The sequence below is a fragment of the Amblyomma maculatum genome, chromosome 10 (genome assembly GCF_055883805.1).
Source record: "Amblyomma maculatum isolate TAMU_Amacu chromosome 10, ASM5588380v1, whole genome shotgun sequence".
Lineage (NCBI taxonomy): Eukaryota > Metazoa > Arthropoda > Arachnida > Ixodida > Ixodidae > Amblyomma > Amblyomma maculatum.
Window position 1 is genome coordinate 63654511 of NC_139353.1, and position 19462 is coordinate 63673972.

Consider the following 19462-nt stretch of genomic DNA (forward strand, 5'->3'; position numbering starts at 1 on the left):
TCAGCAATATGTACAGATGGCTGCGTGACTTGCTGAATCTCTTCACGGATTATATGTGTGTGAGAATCACTCCTGGATTGGAACGTGTCACAAACCTTCTGCAGTTCCTCGCGTACAATTGCACGAATAAGATCTCGGAGGTGATCAGTATTTCTTACAGCATCTGTAAGAGGCTCGGCACCAGTCGTAGCGAGGATTGGGCAGTCGTAGACAGCCGAGCGCTGGTGTAGGATCTTTTCCATGGTGACTGCCTCTGTTAAAAATGAGGTAACTGTAGTTGGCGGGCTACGTACAAGACTAGCAAAAAGCTGTTCTTTAACCGCACTCATCCGGTGGCGCAGCTTTCTGTCTTCAGACATGTTTGGATCTGCACGTCGAAATAGTTTCGTCATGTCCTCAACATACATCATGACGGACTCGTTTGGCATCTGTTTCCGAGACTGTAGAGCACGTTCTGCTCGTTCGCGCCTCTCCAGGCTGACATACGCCTCTGTGATAAGACGACGGAACTGAGGCCGTGATGTTAATGTGCCTTCTCGGTTCTCATACCATGTCAAAGCATGGTCTTCCAGGCAGAAAATAGCGTTCCGTAGCTTTAAGTTGTCGTCCCACTGATTAAAAGATGCGACTCGTTCGAACTGAGCTAGCCAGTCCTCAACGTCTTCATGCGCAGTGCCATAGAACGATTTCGGCACTCGGGGGTTTTGAAGGTAAACAGGAGTACCTTGCATGATCGACGTAGTGCTTTGCGTGGCTGGCCGGATGCTTGTTGTTGAAGTGAGCTCTAAGGGTCCGTGTTCGGGAGGAAGACCCAGGTTCCTCCGGCTGACGCGATGAACTGGCTTGTCCACAGGCAAAAGCTCGGTGTCGTTGGTTCGCGGAGGGGTGTACGACATTGAGAGGGCAATTACCCAGTCGACTCCACCAAAACAGTCATGAAGACAGGGATTTATGGGAATCGGCAACAGGGGCAGAGACACACAGTCAAGACAGGGGTTCAGGGGAAACGTTAACAGAGAGACACAGGCTCAAGAGTCCACAGTCCTAGCTAGCCGAAGCGCGCGAGAGTTACAACTTCTTCATCTGTCAAGCGCTACCTCAAACCGTCAGGTGGCAATATATACTACTTTTTTACGTACCTAAAGCCAAACTCTGCTTCTCTGCTAAAGTCACCTCTGGTTTCAACCAGGATATGCGGAAACATTGAAGGATATTTCTTTCGCTATATAAGGAATTGGCTGTTTTGTTTCTTGGCTTTTATATGATGTGTAAGGGGCAAAACGCTTTAGAAACATATTAGTTTCTTAGGCTCTGTAACCAGTGTCCGTGTACACGAGCATGTTGAAGGCGTCGTCAGCTTTTAATACGTAGCGGCAAGAATGAATTGCTTTCCGCCATGTAACATTTGGTTGGAGGTGCGGTGCACGTCATCCTCATCATCACCTTGGAGCGCTGACGCCAGCCATACGCCGGAACCATTGGCCGAGAGCCCAGGGATATCGCCACGCAGCTTCGCCCCAGCCCTTCCTCCCCAGACCCGACCAGCCGCAACTACCGTCGCCCCTCCCCCAGCCCGGGTATGAAGACAAGGCGCATAGACGAACTATGCGACCTCGAGCCATCGGTCCCATAGACTTTGCTGGCAGACTGTTGAATAGCTCCAGGAGAGGAGGACCACCGAAACATCACCGTGGTAGTAATCAATTCATTCTCTAATATCTTTTCTTCAACATCCTCACCATCACCTCACCATCGCCTTCAAACAACTGATCGGGATGATCGCTCGGTGGTCCCGGGAAGTGTTGCGAATAAGATCGGCAGTGGCGTGAGAGGACCTCGCGCTAGGCCAGCCATTAAAATCTTCATTCATCATGTCACCATGTTGTGCCGTCTTGTTCTTTGCCGCCACGTGACAGTATTATCACCTTCTGGTGCAACCAGTGGTTACTTAGAGAAGCGGGAACGCTCCGCAAGCAGGCTTATGTTTAAGCTGTTCCTCCCTCTTTTCGCAGGGCCTTCATCCGGCAGAGGAAACTCTGAACTTGATAGACACACAGCTATAGGTGTTCTACACATGACCTCATTTCAATATCACCATCATCAGTCACACTATACAAACTTCAGAGCAAAGGCCTGCCTCAAATCCTTCCTTTAATCGCAGTATACCAGCAACGCCCACTTGACCCCTGCTAACTTCCTAATCACATTTTCCAACTTAACATTGTGGGACCCCTGTTACGCCTCCCTTCCCTTCGAATCCAATCTGTTACCCTTCGTGGATACAATGCCAATTCTGACTAGAATGTTTTAAATCGTGTTTGTTCCTTGACCCCCTCGGAATGTTTCCAATCTCTTAATGGTACACGTGCAATGTTTCGCCCCATAGCTCGCTGCATTGCCCTAAATTTAGGTAAAACTCTTTTCTTTAGCTACAAAGGTTCTGTCCCATAAGAAAGTGCCGGTAATATACAGCAGTTACATAAGGCTATCTTGGAGGATACTGGTAAGCTACCATTCATGACATCGAAGTACATGCCAAAGCGGTCCATCCCAACCTGATTGTTCTAGTTATTTCTTCTCTTTGTTCTTATTTCTCTTATTTCTTCTATTTCTTGTCTGGACCTGCAGCTCCTACCTGTCTTAAGTATGCTTTCCCTTGCCAGTTCTAGCGTCTGGCTACCTATTGTTAAGCGCTGTTCTTTGCTGTTGAACACCGGTTTATTCTTCTGCCTGTTAATTTTTAGAGAAACCTGTTTAAAACTTCAATTAGTTCCGTATCAAGGAAATGTCATTGGCACACTACCGAGTTATTTACCTCCCATCTCTTATCCACAACTTTTCCCAGTACAAGTTTATGAAGACTCCATTCAAGCATGTCTCCTTGCCTAACACACATCATTAGAATTTTTAATTTTATTATGGGAGGGTTATGCTTGATGTGCAGCCACTATAGATATATTTCAGTACTTCCAAATAAGGTTCAGCTGTGCCCTGAGCTCGCCTTACTTGCATAACTACTGTTGTTTCGAGTAAGTTAAATGGTTTTCACAATTTACGAATACTACGCGTAGAAGTCGGTTATATACCAAGACTTTTCCTATTACCTGGTTTCTATATCTCTCCTACTATTCCTAGAGCCTGTGCTCAGTTCTTTTATTGCCTCGTTTTCAGCTTGCCTCTGACCATCCTTGCTGCTGAAGACACCTACAAGTATTGTATGATGTACTTTTACATTACCGATTGCTCGTTCTACGTCCACATAGAAGCTTCCGGCTAAGTGATGTTCATATAGATGTAGGCACGTAGGTCCGTAGAATGTTCAAATTATACACCTTATTATGCTTAATAATTATAGTGATACCTGCTTGTTAACGGTGCTACTCCATTTCCAGCTATACACGTACTGATGAGAACACTTACACCTAGATTTAGCTGATATGCGAAAAATTAGTAGCAAAATCCGTGCCTATCCTTTAGTATTTCAGACGTCCTGACCGCACTAGACCCTATGATATCCTCCTCAATATCTGCAAGGTCCTCGAATAGCAATGCTAGACTATAGCCTCACTGGATAAGGCAGTGGCGTCGAGCGTTGCTATGCTCAATTTCCTATGGCGGCTTGTCCAGAGCCACTAGCACCCTCCGCTGCATCACAGGCATGGCAGCAGCCGCTGGGGCTGAGTGCAGACAGTTCATTCGTATATTGATATAGAAGGTAATGTGGCCATTTACTACAGCACTACGGTTAAATCTTCTGAATATGACGTGCGTGTACACCTGTGGTCACTGGGATCAGGCCACAACCTAGATCAGGTTTTGTGCAATTCCATCCACACGCAGATTTCTTTTAATCCAGTGGAGAACTGGTAAGACGTGATAAGCCAGTTATCCTCAAAGTTAAAGTGCAAGCATCAATTACGGCGCTACATCATTTTCATAAAAGGTGGAGCTGAGTAGCACAACTGAAAGTAAAACAAACAAAAAGACCGTATCTAAGAATAACAGCTTGTGGGGCGAGTTCGTGCATAATACCCAGAACTGCGACGCAACGTAGGCGAACACAGAGAGAGAAACACAACACAGACGCGTACTACAAACTGTAATACAAAAGGGAACCTAAACTTCCTCGTTCACACTCAGTTACAACTTCCCCCTCTACTCCCAAGTACATCACACTCGCATCCCTCTTCTTTCCCAAGCAGATATGTCTGACCAAAAAATAAATATATCTGTTCACCATTCACATCAGATGTATAAATATATCTGATGTGAATGGAGGACTTGGTCTTGCATTGATTGCTTGGACGCTACCTTGGATGTGAGTGTTGCTAACATTTGTTGTTGGCCAAACATATCTGCTTAGAGAGAAGAGGAATGCGAGTGTGATTTACTTGAATGCAGAGGAAGAAGTTATGCTTCGGTGTGAAAGAGGAAGTTCAGGTTCCGTTTTGTATTACAGCTGGTAGTGTGTGCCTGTCTTGTTTTGCTTTCTCTATGTGTTCGCCTATATTGCGCCGCAGATCTGGGAAAAAAGACCTCATTTTCGCTTTGAATCAGGTCGTCTGCACCGCTGACCTTTCAAAACGTGTCTCTCTTACTGTCTTCACTAAAACATGAAATTTCACAATGATATTGACGCTATTAAAAATAAACCTTAATATGAGTGTCCTCAGCCAACGTGTTTTCTCCAACAATTTTAGGACAACTGCCTACCCATTAGTACAACGAGAAAAAAAAAAAACTCATCCGTACACATAACTCTCTTCCGTGAACTGGCGCACCTAAAGTTTCAATCCTTACATTCAAGTCAATCAATCGTATATAGAAGCCCTCAATCTTGACCTCAAAGTTGACGAGCAGCCCTTATCCACAGCTACCTCGGTATGAAGGAATTCAGTTCAGCCTTAGGAGCAAGAAACATACTGTCAATATCATCATCATCATCATCATCATCATCATTATCATCATCCAGACTATACCCACAAAAGAAAGAAGGTTCTGCCATATTAGTTCAATTAACCCGGTTCTGTGCTAGCTGCATCCACTTGACCCCTGCGTAGTTATTAATCTCATCCACCCATCTAACTTTTTGCCGCCCTACGCCTTCATCCTCTTCGAATCCAATTTCTCACCCTTAGCTACCATGGGTTATACACACTTCGCACTACATGCCCAGCCCATGCGAATGTTTTCTTGATTTCCACTAGAATGTCATTGTATCAAGTTATTTCCCTGACCCATACTTCACGCTTTCTATCTGCTAATGTTAAACCTATCGTTTTCCGTTCCATAGCTCTCTGCGTTGTCCTCGACTTAAGTAGAATACTTTTCTTTAGCCTCTATGTTTCAGCCCTGTAGGTGAACACAGGTAAGGTGCGACTGTTACATACTTTCCTCTAGAGGCATGCCAGTAAGCTGCTAGGCAAAATCTGCGAGTACTTGACAAATCCGAGCCATCCTAATCTTAACCTCCTAGTTATATCCATTTGATGGTCCGAATGTGGGGTTACTACGTGTTCTAAGTGGAAAAAAACGCCTGCCACTTCCAGTGCTTTGGCACATATTGTAAACTCGTGTTCCTTTCCGAGGCTGTTGAGTCTTCCGCCTATTAATTTTTAGGTTTATCGTTTTGCTTTTCCTGTCTAGGTCATCAATCATTCTTTACAATTCATACCCTGAGTTACTTAGCAATGGAGTGTCATCAGCGAATCTCAGATTACTGAGGAATTCTCCATCAACACTTATCCCTATCTGCTCCCATTGCAGGTGTCTGAATAGTTCCTCTAAGCAACCCATGAATGCTACTGGGGAGCCTCCTTGCCTAACACTTTTCTTAATGGGAATTTTATTACTTTCTTTATACAGAACGCTGGTCTGTATAGATTCGTTTTTCTGTACAGAGCCTTTAAAACGTCTAACGCGGTAGAGAAAGCCAGTCAGTATGAAAAGACTACCATAATAGCGGAAAGGTGTTTTTCATTAGCTTTCCGCAGTACACCATACTTCAAATCAGCATGCTCTAGACGATGAGATTTCACATTCATTCAACCGACGAAATATCCTACTGAAAAATTTGTATGAGGCAATAACCTCACTTTTTCTCACACAGTTTCACTCAATTCACATAAGAAGTCACATACAAGTCGCATATAATTGAATAAGCTCTCGTAGTTTCTTGTACATTAACATAAATTACTGCATATTTTATGATAATGATGTGCACCGTATGAGTCTATGTGATTTTATGAGATTGTGCGAGGTTCATTTTTCATTAGGGTGTGGCCAAACATTTATTCAAAACGTTCAACCTTCTCCCCAAATGACCGCGGAGGACGTCCTGAGGGCATTTGCTTCAAAATGCTTTGCGGGAGCGCGGCGCGTGCGGCTCTATATTAGCTCCAAAGACGGAGTCAACTGTCACGTGCCGACCCCCTTTCCGTGCGCTCGTGAGCTCTTTCTCGTCAGCCGCGATCTCCCTTCACCCCTTTTCCCTACATTTACATGGCCCGCATTCGAACGAATCTAACGACCCCGTGCATCCCAAAGTTGACACGTGCCTCTTGTTTGACCAGGTTATTTGCCTTGGGTTGCGCCCGTTACAGCGGGCCATAACCCATTCAGTCGATCGGTTTTTAGAGTGCACGACCGCTGTCGCGCTGTCTTTGCGCGCCAATCGTGCCTATACCTTTCACGTGGGCATACCAGGTTTGTGCATGTGATACACCGCGAGGAGAGACGGGAGTGCTAGTACTTTCACACCGTCGCCCCTGCTATGACCGAGCATTACGGCAGATCCATGTCTCGGAGGTTGGCCCATGTATTCTGCGCAATTCTGTCCACAACTTCAAAGTACATACGTGATTAAGCGTACATGCTAGGCGACCTAGTTATCGCTCTAGATAAAGGCATGATGCCGTTCTTCCTTCTATTCGTCTGTCCGTCTTTCATTCATTCCTTTTTCTGTTCGTTCATCCAACCGTCCGTTTGTCTGCCACTATTCACGTGTATATGTTTGGTTTTGTGCGCCGCTGTTCGTCCATACGATTGTGTCTGCCGGATATTCTGTAATTATACTTCGGTGTCATCTTTATGACTGGTGAACAAGAGGTACCAGGGTTTCTCTAGAGAGTACGTGGAATTGGGTGGCCTCAGACACCTACCGAGACATACTCTTGAACGTTACTAGGTCTGGTCAACAACTCTGCCTCCTTCGTGCACATGGAAACCTGTCCTGCGGCCGGTCTGTGGGACATCCCGAGACCACATCACCTTATGTTTATCGCAGGTGAACAAAAGTTTCCAAAACTTCTATAATGTCGTCGCAAAAGCAGCTTCATCGTCTTAAGCAGGGAAAATACCTCGGTACTTACTCTGCTCTTGTTTACTTAATTTTCTATTTCACAAGGGCTTACTAGATTTAGTGAACACCATTTCATTTTCCTTGAGCAGAAAAACCTGTCTCCCAATGGCTGGTCTGTCGGACATCGTGAGAATACGTCGGTCTGACCTTTGAATAGTGGCGAACAAAGACATTGCAGGACTTCGGTGGCGTTTGGTAGTCTCAGAGATAACTTTTTTATCTTACGTTGCATATGTCTTGGAGACTGCGCTGCGCGTGTTTTCCCTAATCTCTGTTTCAAATGGCACGGGATGAACTTGCATACGAAGGCTTGGCGGACGAGTCTGCGTCATGCTCGATCATAAGAAGTTAGGCAAAAGTTTAACCCTCCCTAACTCCTAAGCAACTTAAGCGACAGCTTGAAAGTTAACAGTAGTAAAGCTTGGCTCGACTTGATTGTACCTGATTTGCTCGTCTTCATCGGCATACCGCATCGCCATTACGACGTTTTGCGAAACGGCTGTCACGTTCTTCCAAGGTCACGGCGGCACATTTTGCTAAACCTGCCTCGAGGCAGCGGAGGTGGCTCAGCTACAGAGCCAGTAGCAGGCCCGTGCATTTCCTTTCCCTTCTTCATACAGTCACAATAACAACAACAACCCCCCCCCCCCCCCGCCCGGCGGGGCCAGTGCAAAAATGCAAATTGTGACTTTGCGGCCAACGTAGCTATCGCTACAAAAATTCTGCTTTATTTGGGTTAATCGTGTTGAACTTCCCAGTGACTCAGACGCTTTAGTGGAAGTCTCCGGAAATTTAGACCACCAGGGGTTTTGAAGCGAAAGCTTCATTGGCCGCAATGCAGCAATTTCGGCATGGCACCAATTTCCGTCCGGGTTGCACCGCTCTTTCCACTTTCACTCACACTTTAATACCTTTCCTTACAGTGCGGTTCAGCTGTCCTCAGAAAACGTGTGACAGATACTGCGCCTTTCCATTACTATGAACCAATTAAAGAAACGGAGAGTCAGCCCTGGGTTGAGTGATGCCACCTTGAACAACCTTGAAGGTTGAAGGTCAAAGAAGATACTGCGACTTCCTTTTCTTATAAACCAAAGTAAAATATAGATGTCTGCAATTTCGAGGTTTCCACTCTGATTTATTTATAGGAAGGGAAAGGCGCAGTAACTGTCTCACTTGATTTCTGTAGACACCGAAACCGCGCCGTAAGGAAAGGGAGGAAGATGGGAGTGAAAGTGGAAAGAGAGAAAGAGGAGCCGTAGTGGAGGGCTACGGGGTGATTTCGACCACCTGGGGATCTTTAACGTGCGCTGACATCGCACAGCACACGACGCCTCTTCGTTTAGCCTCCATCGAAACGCAGCCGCCGAGGTCGGGTTCGAACCCGGGTACTCCGGCACAGTTTTCGGGCGTCTTACCACTGCACCACCAAAATTATAAGACAATAGGAGCAGTAGTGGAGGGCTACGGAGCAATTTTGACCACTTGGGGATCTTTAACGTGCACCGACATTGCTATTGTTGTTGCGACTGAAGGTGGTGGTGGCAATAACTTTATTAAAACAGAAGAGTTTGGGGCATGCATGCCCCCTGGGCCCCCGCACGGCCCCACTTACACTCAAACGTTCATGTTCCTATGGTTCATGACGTCGGCAGCCCAGCCTGTGGCGATCTTCTGCCGAACCGGGTCCTTAGAGTGCAGCAGGGTCTCCCAGTCCTCCCTGGTGGTAAGGTGCTCTAGACCCCGCGGGGGAGGATCCGCCGGGCATTGGAACAGGATATTGGCGAGGGTGGCGTTGGGGTTGTTACAAAGGGTGCAGGAGAGATTGGTGAGGGTGTGGTGGTAGCGAGACACACCATAAGGGGACGGGAGGGTGCGCGTTTGTAGTCGTCGCCAGAGCGTCTGGTGGTAGTTGTCTAAAGATGGGTGAGGTGGAGGATAGAGTAGTCGCTCGGCCCGATAGGCCTGCGTTAGCTCACTGAAGGAGTGCATGCGATCACGCGTGAATCCCGGATCGGAGGCCGCCGGCGCCCGGTTTAAAGAACCTCGGGCTAACGCATTGGCGGCCTCGTTAATGGAATTCCCAGCGTGCGCAGGCACCCATATCAGCTCCACATAGCGGGGTGGGTTAGCGGCGGGCGAGTTCAGTATGCTGAATGCAGAAATGTGAACTCTACCACGCGCAAAATTTAGTAGCGCAGTTTTCGAGTCGGAAATTATGTAGCGTGCTTCCGTGTGTGCAAGCGTGTAGGCGATGGCTTGCTTCCTCGGCTGCCTCCGAGGAGGAGACCGAGGGGAGGGGGACAGTAGCAACAGACTGCAGGAAGGAATTTGTGACGGCAAATACCGCTCCCTCATTCGTGCATGCGGCGTCCACCCATACGGCGTCCGTTTCGGAGCCGTAGTGTTTGTGGAGCGCCGCTGCTCGGGCTCGGCGGCGTTGCTCGTTATACTGGGGGTGCACGTTGCGAGGGAGAGGCTTGATGAGAAGGTCTTGGTGGAGGGGGCGAGGTATGGGAAGGAGGGTAGGGTCATTCGCTGAGACACGAACGTCTAAAGTCTCCAGGATATGGCGACCGGTGGAGGTCTTGGTGATACGCAAGTATTGGGCTTGGCGATGGGCCTCCACAAGCTCCCCAATTGTGTTGTGGAGGCCAAGCTGTAGAAGGCGTTCTGTGGAAGTATTAATTGGAAGATGTAGGGCCGTCTTGAACGCCGTGCGTAACATGACGTCCAAGGCGTCCGTTTCCTGCCTGTTGAGTCGGAGATAGGGGACTGTGTATAAAAAACGGCTGAGGACGAAGGCGTGAATTAGACGACATAGGTCGTTCTCCTTCATGCCTCTGTGATGGCCCGAAACTCGTCGGATGAGGTGCGATATCGCGCCTGTCACCCGCTTTAGTTTCTTGAGAGTTAAGGTGTTTTTGCCATTGTTCTGGATGTGAAGTCCCAGAACGCGGAGCGTATTCACCTCTGGGACAGGACGGCCATCGACTTCGATAACAATCGGTGTGGTGGGGCATCCGCGGGTCGTGGGTCGAAGTATAAGTAGCTCAGACTTCTCTGGGGAGCTTGAAAGTCCGATGCTCTGGGCGTGTTCTTGTGTGAGGGATGCGGCGCTTTGCAAGGTACCCTCTATGTCGCCATCACTACCGTGTGTTGTCCATAGTGTGATGTCGTCCTCATAAAGGGTATGTCTAAGATGAGGTATCGTGGGCAGTTTCCGGGCGAGTGGAATGAGCGTGGCGTTGAATAGGAAAGGAGAGAGGACGGAACCCTGTGGAGTACCGACGCTCCTGAGGGTGTAGGGTTGGGAGGTAAGGGGGCCGAAATGAACCTCAGCCATGCGGTCCGTTAAAAAAGCCTGGACATAAGTGTACATCCGTACACCTATGTTCAGAGGAGAAAGGGCAGTCATGATCGCCTCATGTTCGACGCGATCAAAAGCTTTGGGCAGATCCAAAGCCAGGACTGCCTTTGTGTGGCCCGGGATAGCTGGGTCAAAGATGTCGTGAGTGAGCTGCAGCATGGCGTCCTGAGCGGAGAGATGGGGGCGGAATCCCACCATGCTGTGTGGGTAAAGGTCGTTGTCCGCCATGTGAAGTGTCAATCTCGTAAGTGCCACGTGCTCGAAAAGTTTCCCGAGACACGAGGTTAGCGAGATTGGGCGCAGGTTTTCTAGTTTAAGAGGCTTGTTTGGTTTTGGTATAAATATTACCTTGGCGTGTCGCCAGGACTGGGGTAGGGTGCCCTCCGCCCAGCATTTGTTGAAGCAATCTGTAATCTGTGTGATTGATTTGTCATCAAGGTTGCGGAGTATAGAATTGGAGATTTTGTCCAGTCCCGATGTTGAATTTGTGCGGAGCGTCAGAAGGGCCGCTCTTACCTCCGTTTCCGAAATATCAGCGTCTAATTCCGGGTTAGGTTTTCCTGAGTAGGGGGGCATGGAGTCGGATGTGCCGGGTGAGGTGGGATCGCGAGACAGATTGACTGGGAGCGGACGTGCGATTCATGGGCTCCGCTGACAATCTTCGATTGCGGCGGATTAGAATACTGGATCACCATATATTTAGCATTCACGGGTTGCCTTCAACACCTGACATCGCCTGATGCCACCAGTGAGCCTGTGAGTGCCCCATTTTCGGCTGTCTGAGTTCTCGCTACCCCGTGAAGAGCGCTAACCCTAACGGCCAAGGGGTTGGGGTGCCTTACCGCCGCGGAGACGCCGGTGCGCCCGCGGATGCGCGGCATAGCGTTCGCGCAACGCGGGTCTAACGACGCTCGCCAGTGAGTGCTCCCGCTTCATTGATGACTACCACGACCACGATGAATTCTCTAAGAGGCTACGACCCGACGGAGATGGACTTCACTCATGTACCAACATCCCAGCAGCAGCTGATGCCCCCGCAGGATCTCCCGAAGGAAGACAACAGCCATGGCTGGAACATATGGTCCCGGCGCAACAACGACAGAGCGGCGAAGCTAAATCCACGCCTCCCAAGAAAGAGCAGGGGAACAAAGAACACCGAGAGCCTCCTGCACCGAGACCTCCGCGTCTACCGAGTCTCAGGAATTTTCCATACAAAGTCATCATCCGACCTAAAACCACGGTGGATCTGCAATCTGTGGCTCCACGCTCCTACGATCTCGAATTAGGGATCCAAGCAGCCCTCAACACCCCTCTACAAGAAAAGCCAACGCTGCGCGTTGTTAGCCAGCAGAACATTATAATGGCGTGTACTCACTGTGAGGAAGACGCGTTCCGCCTCGCCAAGCTTAATTGTCTGCACCTCGACGGCAAGAGTATAACGGTCACCGCTTATGTTGCCTTGCCAGATGATGTCTGCAGGGGTGTCATACATAATATCAAGCCTGAAGTGAGTGATGACTCTATCTTCCAAGACATGTCCTCACCCAGCCATTCCATACTGGGAGCGCGCCGACTGGGCAAGACTACGTCGGCAGTCATCGTCTTCGCCGGGCAGAAGGTTCCCTTCACGGTCAACTACGGGTGGTCAGAGCGCCGCTGCTACATCTACCGGAAAACAAGGGCGGCTTGTATCAACTGTGGAACGCCAGGTCACCGAGCAGATTGCCCGAAACCCAAGGGGGCTGCTTGCCAAACCTGTGGAACGCCGAGTCCAGATGAGACGCACGAGTGCACACCCGTTTGCGCGCTGTGCAAGGGCCCGCACAAGACTTATGCAAGAGACTGCAAGGAGAAATTCCAGAGACCGCTGAACAAGAACGCTAGTGCCGCGTCATCAAACGCGGCATCAACAACGAAACTTGAAGATGAAGAAGATAGAAGCAGGCCAAGGCAGAAGAAGCAGCCTGCACAGCGACACAGAGGAGCGTCGTCATCAGTCTCCCGCTCTCGTTCCGCCTCCCGCGGCCGTTCCAGCTCAAGACGCCGGGCAAAAGGCTCCACCCAGAACGCCAGTCACGTGGAGGCGGGTAAAGAACAAGGGAAGGAGAACCTCATCAAGACCACCGGGGCGCCGAAGAAGACGTCCTCGGGTCAGCTTTCAGATTCGAAGGTGAGCTTTGCAGAGTGGCCTCCCCTCCCCTCGTCCTCCCCTCAGAATAACACGGAGTTGGCAGCACTCAAAAAAGAGATAGAAAGTCTGAAAAAACAAGTCAGTGCTTTAACAATCCAAAACCAAGAGCTTAAGCGAGCTACTACTAGCGCAATAACCCCGGTAACTCAGCCGACTCCTCAAAACCAAAAACAGCAGGTAGTACCTAGCTCCCAGCCCGCTTTAGGCGAGGCCTATCAACAAATTATCCAAGAACTGAGGTCCTTCAAGGAGGAGTTTCAAGCTTTTCCAATTTACGTGAACGCCCAATTCCAAGAAATTCGAGAGCAGATTGCAAACAACCGACGATACACGGAGACGGCAATTTCTGCACTTCGGAAGGAACATGCGTATAAAAGACATAAGTCGAAATTCGCTCGTACAATGCAAGTGGACGAGCCATCCGATACGGATTCAACATGCCAGCCAAACCTAGAGTAAAGATCTGGCAGTGGAACTGCCGGGGATACAGGAGAAAGCAGGCTGCTCTAAATCTACTTATATCTCAGGAGTCTGACCCACCGGCAGCTATCCTAATTCAAGAACCCCACCTAATACCTATTAAACTCCAAGACTATGTCACTTACCAGCACTACCAGTTAACTGCCACGTTAGTGCACAAATTATACACTGCCATATTGCACGACCCTTTCGAGCCGGATATTGCGCACTGCTATATAACTATTCTTCCTCTCCAAAGAGGAGCGGCAAGCACGCACGTATTGAATGTATACAGCCCTCCTAAAGACAGGCACGCAAAATTGGGTTCCCTCATAAAGAAATTTCTGACCTCAGTGGGCCATTCCCCCTGCGTGATTGGGGGCGACTTCAACGCACCACACCCTTCATGGGGCTACCCGGCAGCGACACCAAAAGGCAGAAAACTGGAAGAAGTAGTGACGCAAGAAGGGTTATCGACCCTCACCGATCCCACTTACCCTACGAGGCTGGGAAACAGTGTCAGTAGAGATACGTGTCCTGACCTGACGTTCACCAAGAACATGCAAAGCGCCATTTGGAAGAATACCGAACAGCACCTGGGAAGCGATCACTTCATACTCTCTCTGGAGATAAGCACAAATGCGTGCAAGCGCAAAATAGGTATCGCAAGAGTTACGAACTGGGACAGGTGGAGAAAGGCCCAGACATCTCCTGCAAACCCTATTACCGACCTAGAGGAATGGGTTAAAGATGAGGTGCACACTTTGAAAGCCTTTACAAAAGAGGTCTGCACGACAGAGGACTGCCCAGCGGTCGATACGCACCTTCTACATTTATGGGAAGCGAGGCACTCATTGACAAAGAGATGGCGCAGACAGCGGCTTAACCGCAAACTCAAGAAAAAAATAGAGGAGATAAACAAAAAGGCAGAATCCTATGCCATATCCTTAGCCAGACAGAACTGGAATTCGCTCTGTGATGGTATTCAGGGGAAGCTATGGGTGTCAAAGACTTGGAAGCTCCTACGTGTCCTAATCGACCCCAGCAGCAGCAAGTCGGCCACTAAAGACAGGCTCACGAAGATCGTACACGCCACCCCGGGTACGGACACAGAGTTGATGGAAAAGCTCAAGACCAGGTATCTGTGCACTGACCAAGTCGTGGAACAGCCGGAGTATTCTGGGCTGGCGAATCCCGAGCTGGACATCCCACTCACGAAAGAAGAAATAAAAGCAGAAATCGCGGCCATGAGAAAAAATGCAGCTCCAGGTCCAGATCAGATAACAGCGAAGCTCTTATTTAACCTCAGCGATGACACCATCACCTCGCTGGTGGAATGCTTCAACCAGCAGCATTGGGCTACAGGAACGTTACCAATATCCTGGAAGACAGCCGAGGTTCGGTTCATTCCGAAGCCGAACAAACCCCTTAAACTGGATAATCTAAGACCGATATCGCTGACCTCGTGTTTGGGGAAACTCATAGAGAGGGTCATCAACACGAGACTGAGTAGATACTTAGAAGATAACAACCTCCTACCTAACACTCAATTCGGCTTTCGCCCACACCTATCAACACAGGACGCCCTGTTGTACTTGTACAAAGACCTCCTTGAGACACCTCCCAAGTCACAGACAAGGGCCATCCTGGCACTTGATTTGAAAGGAGCGTTCGATAACGTTCTACATAAAAATAACCTGCAAAGCCTCGCCGATACCAACTGTGGCGCAAGAACCTACAACTATATCAAAAACTTCTTATCAGCCAGGCAAGCCACTATAAACTTCGGTGGAATAAAATCAGATCTCATCACTCTAGGCCCGAGGGGAACTCCGCAAGGGGCGGTACTGTCACCCCTCTTGTTCAACTTAGCTATGAAAGATCTACCAGGCCTTCTTTCCGAAATTCCCGGCATCAAACACACATTGTATGCGGATGATATCACTGTCTGGTGCAACTCGGGGAGTGACGCCGAGATCGAGGAGCGTCTTCAAGCAGCAGCGGACACGGTGGCCCGGTACGCCAGGGAGAGAGGCCTCCAGTGTGCGCCGGAAAAGTCCGAGTTGCTAATTCTGAAGAACCCGAGGACACCCCTAGCACAGAACATCTCGGTGTATATAGAGAGCCACCCAGTACAGAAACCCACGGAGATCAAGATCCTAGGGCAGTATATCCCGCAGGGGCGACAGAACACCACCACAATGAAGAAGCTTACAACATCCACCGAGCAAATCCTCCGGATGATACATCGTATCCGAAATAAACACCATGGCATGAAGGAAAGGGACACCATCCGCTTGGTGCAAGCTTTCGTGATATCGCGGATAATGTACGGGACGGCATTCCTTAACCTCTCCAGGTCGGAAATTGAAAAGTTGGAGACACTCATCAGGAAAGCCTACAAGACGGCCCTGGGGCTACCGAACTCTACGCCAACGGCCAAGCTCAAGGCTCTAGGAGTACATAATACCCTCGAAGAGATGTGGGATGCACAATGGCTCTAACAACTCAATAGGCTCCCACTTACAACACCCGGCAGAGAACTGCTCGAGAAGATCCATGTTAATCAGCCCTACACAATTGACCAAAGGGAAGAGGTCCCACGCGATGTGAGAAGACGCATCAACGTGTACCCCATTCCGCGGAATATGCATCCCGCATATAACATCGAGAGGAGGATAGCAAGAGGGGAAGCCCTGCAGAAGAAATGAGACAAGCAGACTAACACCCTTTACGTGGACGCAGCAGGACCACACAATGGAGTCATGACTATCGTAGTCTCAACGCCTGCGGGGTCGATGGTGAACTCGCCTCGGTGAAAACATCTAACCCCACTCACGCAGAGGAGGCAGCTATTGCATTAGCTGTAGCATCTAACCCCAATGCCGTTGTGCTCACTGATTCCCAAAACGCCTGTCGCAACTTCAATTACGGATTAATTCATAAGTCAGGGTTGTCATTGCTAACTAAGCACCCACCCAACCAAGCATCAATCATCTGGTTTCCCGGTCACCTGGAACTACCAGGAGGAAACGAAGCCGCTCACAGGCATGCCCGAGCTCTTCTATACCGGGCGTCTCCCCCTGATGACCATAAAGGGTGCCGTGACCTGATAGGTTTAGCAGTGTATGCTGACAATCTCGCGCCATACAGAACAGCCAGAAAGGAGTACCCAACACCACACAAATCCCTCAATAAGTTAGAAGAGAACATCCTTAGGAGACTACAAACCAACACATACCCAAAACCAGCTAAATTACACCTGTGGTACCCTACACTATACTCTCCGCAGTGCCCACACTGTGGAGAGGTAGCTAACCTCTACCATATGGTGTGGGCATGCCAATTTAATCCCTTAGTTGACCCCATTCCCAACCCCTCGGAGGAGCAGTGGGAGGCTATTCTGCTCAGCGATGATCCTGACCGTCAGCACTGGCTGGTGGGGAGGGCCAGCGCAGCAGCAGCAGCCAATGGACTACCGGAATAGGCGGCCCACCCACATGTTCTGAGAATACTGAATAAACAAAGATGTTTTCAATCAATCAATCAATGCCGGGTGAGGTGTATGTTCGCTGAAGTGCGTCAATGAGAGCGTCCGGGTCGCTGTTGTGTGTGTGTAAGAGGCGTGTAACATGGTGTTGTGTAGCGGATTTGGACTGTGTTGGATCTATGAGATGTCTCAGAAGTTGCCAAGCTCGCTTGGTGGACAGTTTTCTGGCGAGTCCGTCGCAAACTTGCCTCCAATTAGACCGGCAAACCTCCTCTGCGTGTTGTTGTATCTGCGTCTGCAGTGCGGCCAGTCGCGTTTTAAGCGTTCTGTTTAACTTGTTGCGTTTCCAACGCGCGAGTAAGCTGTGGTACGCCTCCCAGAGGTGGGCGAGGCGGGAATCTAGAGTGGGGGTGTCCTGTGTGGTTGTAATTAGCCGGGTATTGTGTTGGACATCGGTCATGTGATTTTACCCACTCTTCGATGTCCGTGATAGTTGTGTTTGTGTCGTCCTTCCGCAATGCGCGGATGACGTCCGAGTTCACCAGTTTGTGGGTGATGTGTGTGTGGCGGGATTGTTTAAAGGGGAGCGAGATGTTAATGATGTAGTGATCGCTTCCCAGTGTGTATTGTGTTCTTGTCCAGGTGACGCCACCGAGGAAGCGACTGAGCGTCAGGTCCGGACTGGTGTCATTGCTGACGCTGGTGCCGATCCGCGTGGGTGTGTGGAAATTGTTGTTTGTAGTGAGGCGCAGCTCCTGGACTAAGGACCAGATGCATCGACCACGGCCCGTAGTATAACTGTACCCCCAGTCAGTGTGTTGGCAGTTGAAGTCCCGAAGTCCCCTCCGATGAGGAGAGGGTGCTTGCCAGCGAGTCGGTGGAGGTCCCGCAAGAGCGTCTCCAGGGAAGACATTGGATGAGATGGGGGGTGGTATATATTGGCAATGAAGATGGAAGGCACTGTGTGTGGGTGATGCATTATTTCCGTGATAACGCAGGGTGTCTCTGACGTAATAGTGTGTGTTTGGTGGGTGATTGAACGGTGAATAAGAGTGGACACCCTGGGTTTGTCCGTGGTATCTGAGTGGTAGGGCATAAAACTAGACAGTGATGCTCTAGTGGCCGTATCCTGGAGAAGGATGATTTGGGGTGGCGGGGTGAGGATTGGAACGAGTAATTGGGAAGGCGCACGCTTGCCCCGGAAGCCGCGGCAATTCCACTGAAGAATGGGTAAATTAAGTTGCTGCCCCGACATAGTGGAAAGATTGGGAGCCAAGTGCACTAGGCGTTGAAGAGGGTGGTGGTTGCGAGGGATGAAGAGGAGGTAGTTGGAGATTATGTGCTTCAGGATAACGGTTTGTGTGTGCTCTAAGGTTTGAATGCGGGTGTCTATGCTGGTCATTCTCATGTCGAGTGTATGAACCAAGCGTGAGAACATCGAGTCAATTTTGTTCTCGAGTTGGGTGAAGAGGGAGTCGATTTTGGAATCTATCCGGGCTTCTAAAGGAGGGAGGAAGGAAAAATGCACGGGCCTGCTACTGGCACTGTAGCTGAGCCACCTCCGCTGCCTCGTGCGGACAGAAAAGAAAATAAAGAAAAAGAAGAGGGAGATAAAGACGCGCGCCGCACCAGCCGCCGTCTATTACCGAAATGGTAGCAGGTGCAATGACGGCCTACAACAGATATAAATATGGCGGCAGGCTAGCCCCCGCCGAAAGCGGCTGTGACCTACCAGTCCCAGCCCCATAGGGCCAGGAGCAACCACCCTGCCCTACCTCGCCCACACTGACATCGCACAGCACACCGACGACTCTTCGTTTTGCCTCCACCGAAACCCAGCAATCGGGATGGAGCCAGGGAAGTCCGGCACAGTCTTTGTTGTGGCTATGGGAAGAAGGAAAAGAAAATGCATGGGCCTGCTACTGGCTCTGTACCTCCGCTGCCTCGTGCGGACAGAGAGAGAGAAAGTGAAGAAAGAAAAAGAAGCGGAAGAGAAAAACTCGCCGCAACAGCCGTCATCCACCACCTTAGTGGCGGGTGCAATGACGGCCTACAACTGATTAAAAAAAACTGATTTATTTATAGGAAGGGAAAGGAGTGGTAACTGTCTCACTTGTTTTTCTGTGGATACCGCAACCGCGCCGTAAGGGAAGGGAGGAAGATGGGAGTGAAAGTGGAAAGAGAGAAAGAGGAGACGTAGTGGAGGGCTACGGAGTAATTTCGACCACCTGGGGATCTTTAAAGGTGTATCCACACGACGGACAACGGACCTGTTTTGGACCGCGGACCAAGCGTCACGTGACGTTCCACTTCCGGTTTATGAGGTCCGCGCCAGGTCCGCGGACCGGAGCGGGCGAAAATGGCTGGGCATTTTTCTCGGACCGCGGACCACGGACCTGGCGGCGTCTGTGAACGCAGGAGGAGCGTTATTTGCGCCCGATTAAAGCGCACGAGCTCGCCCACATCAACAAAGTGCACTTCGAGCATGTTTTGAAGAGCACCAAGTAACATAGGCAGTGTCTAGAGTGGCCTACGACGGTGTTTTTATGCAGCCTTCGAGTACCGCGTACCACGGTACGTGCAGCACTACGTACT

At 49.7% G+C, this 19462-nt stretch overlaps 1 pseudogene; it reads right to left on the bottom strand.

The window, feature by feature from the left end:
* Positions 1-3609: 3609 nt before the first annotated feature.
* On the bottom strand, positions 3610-17327 carry LOC146176686 (uncharacterized; annotated as a pseudogene).
* Positions 17328-19462: the final 2135 nt, after the last annotated feature.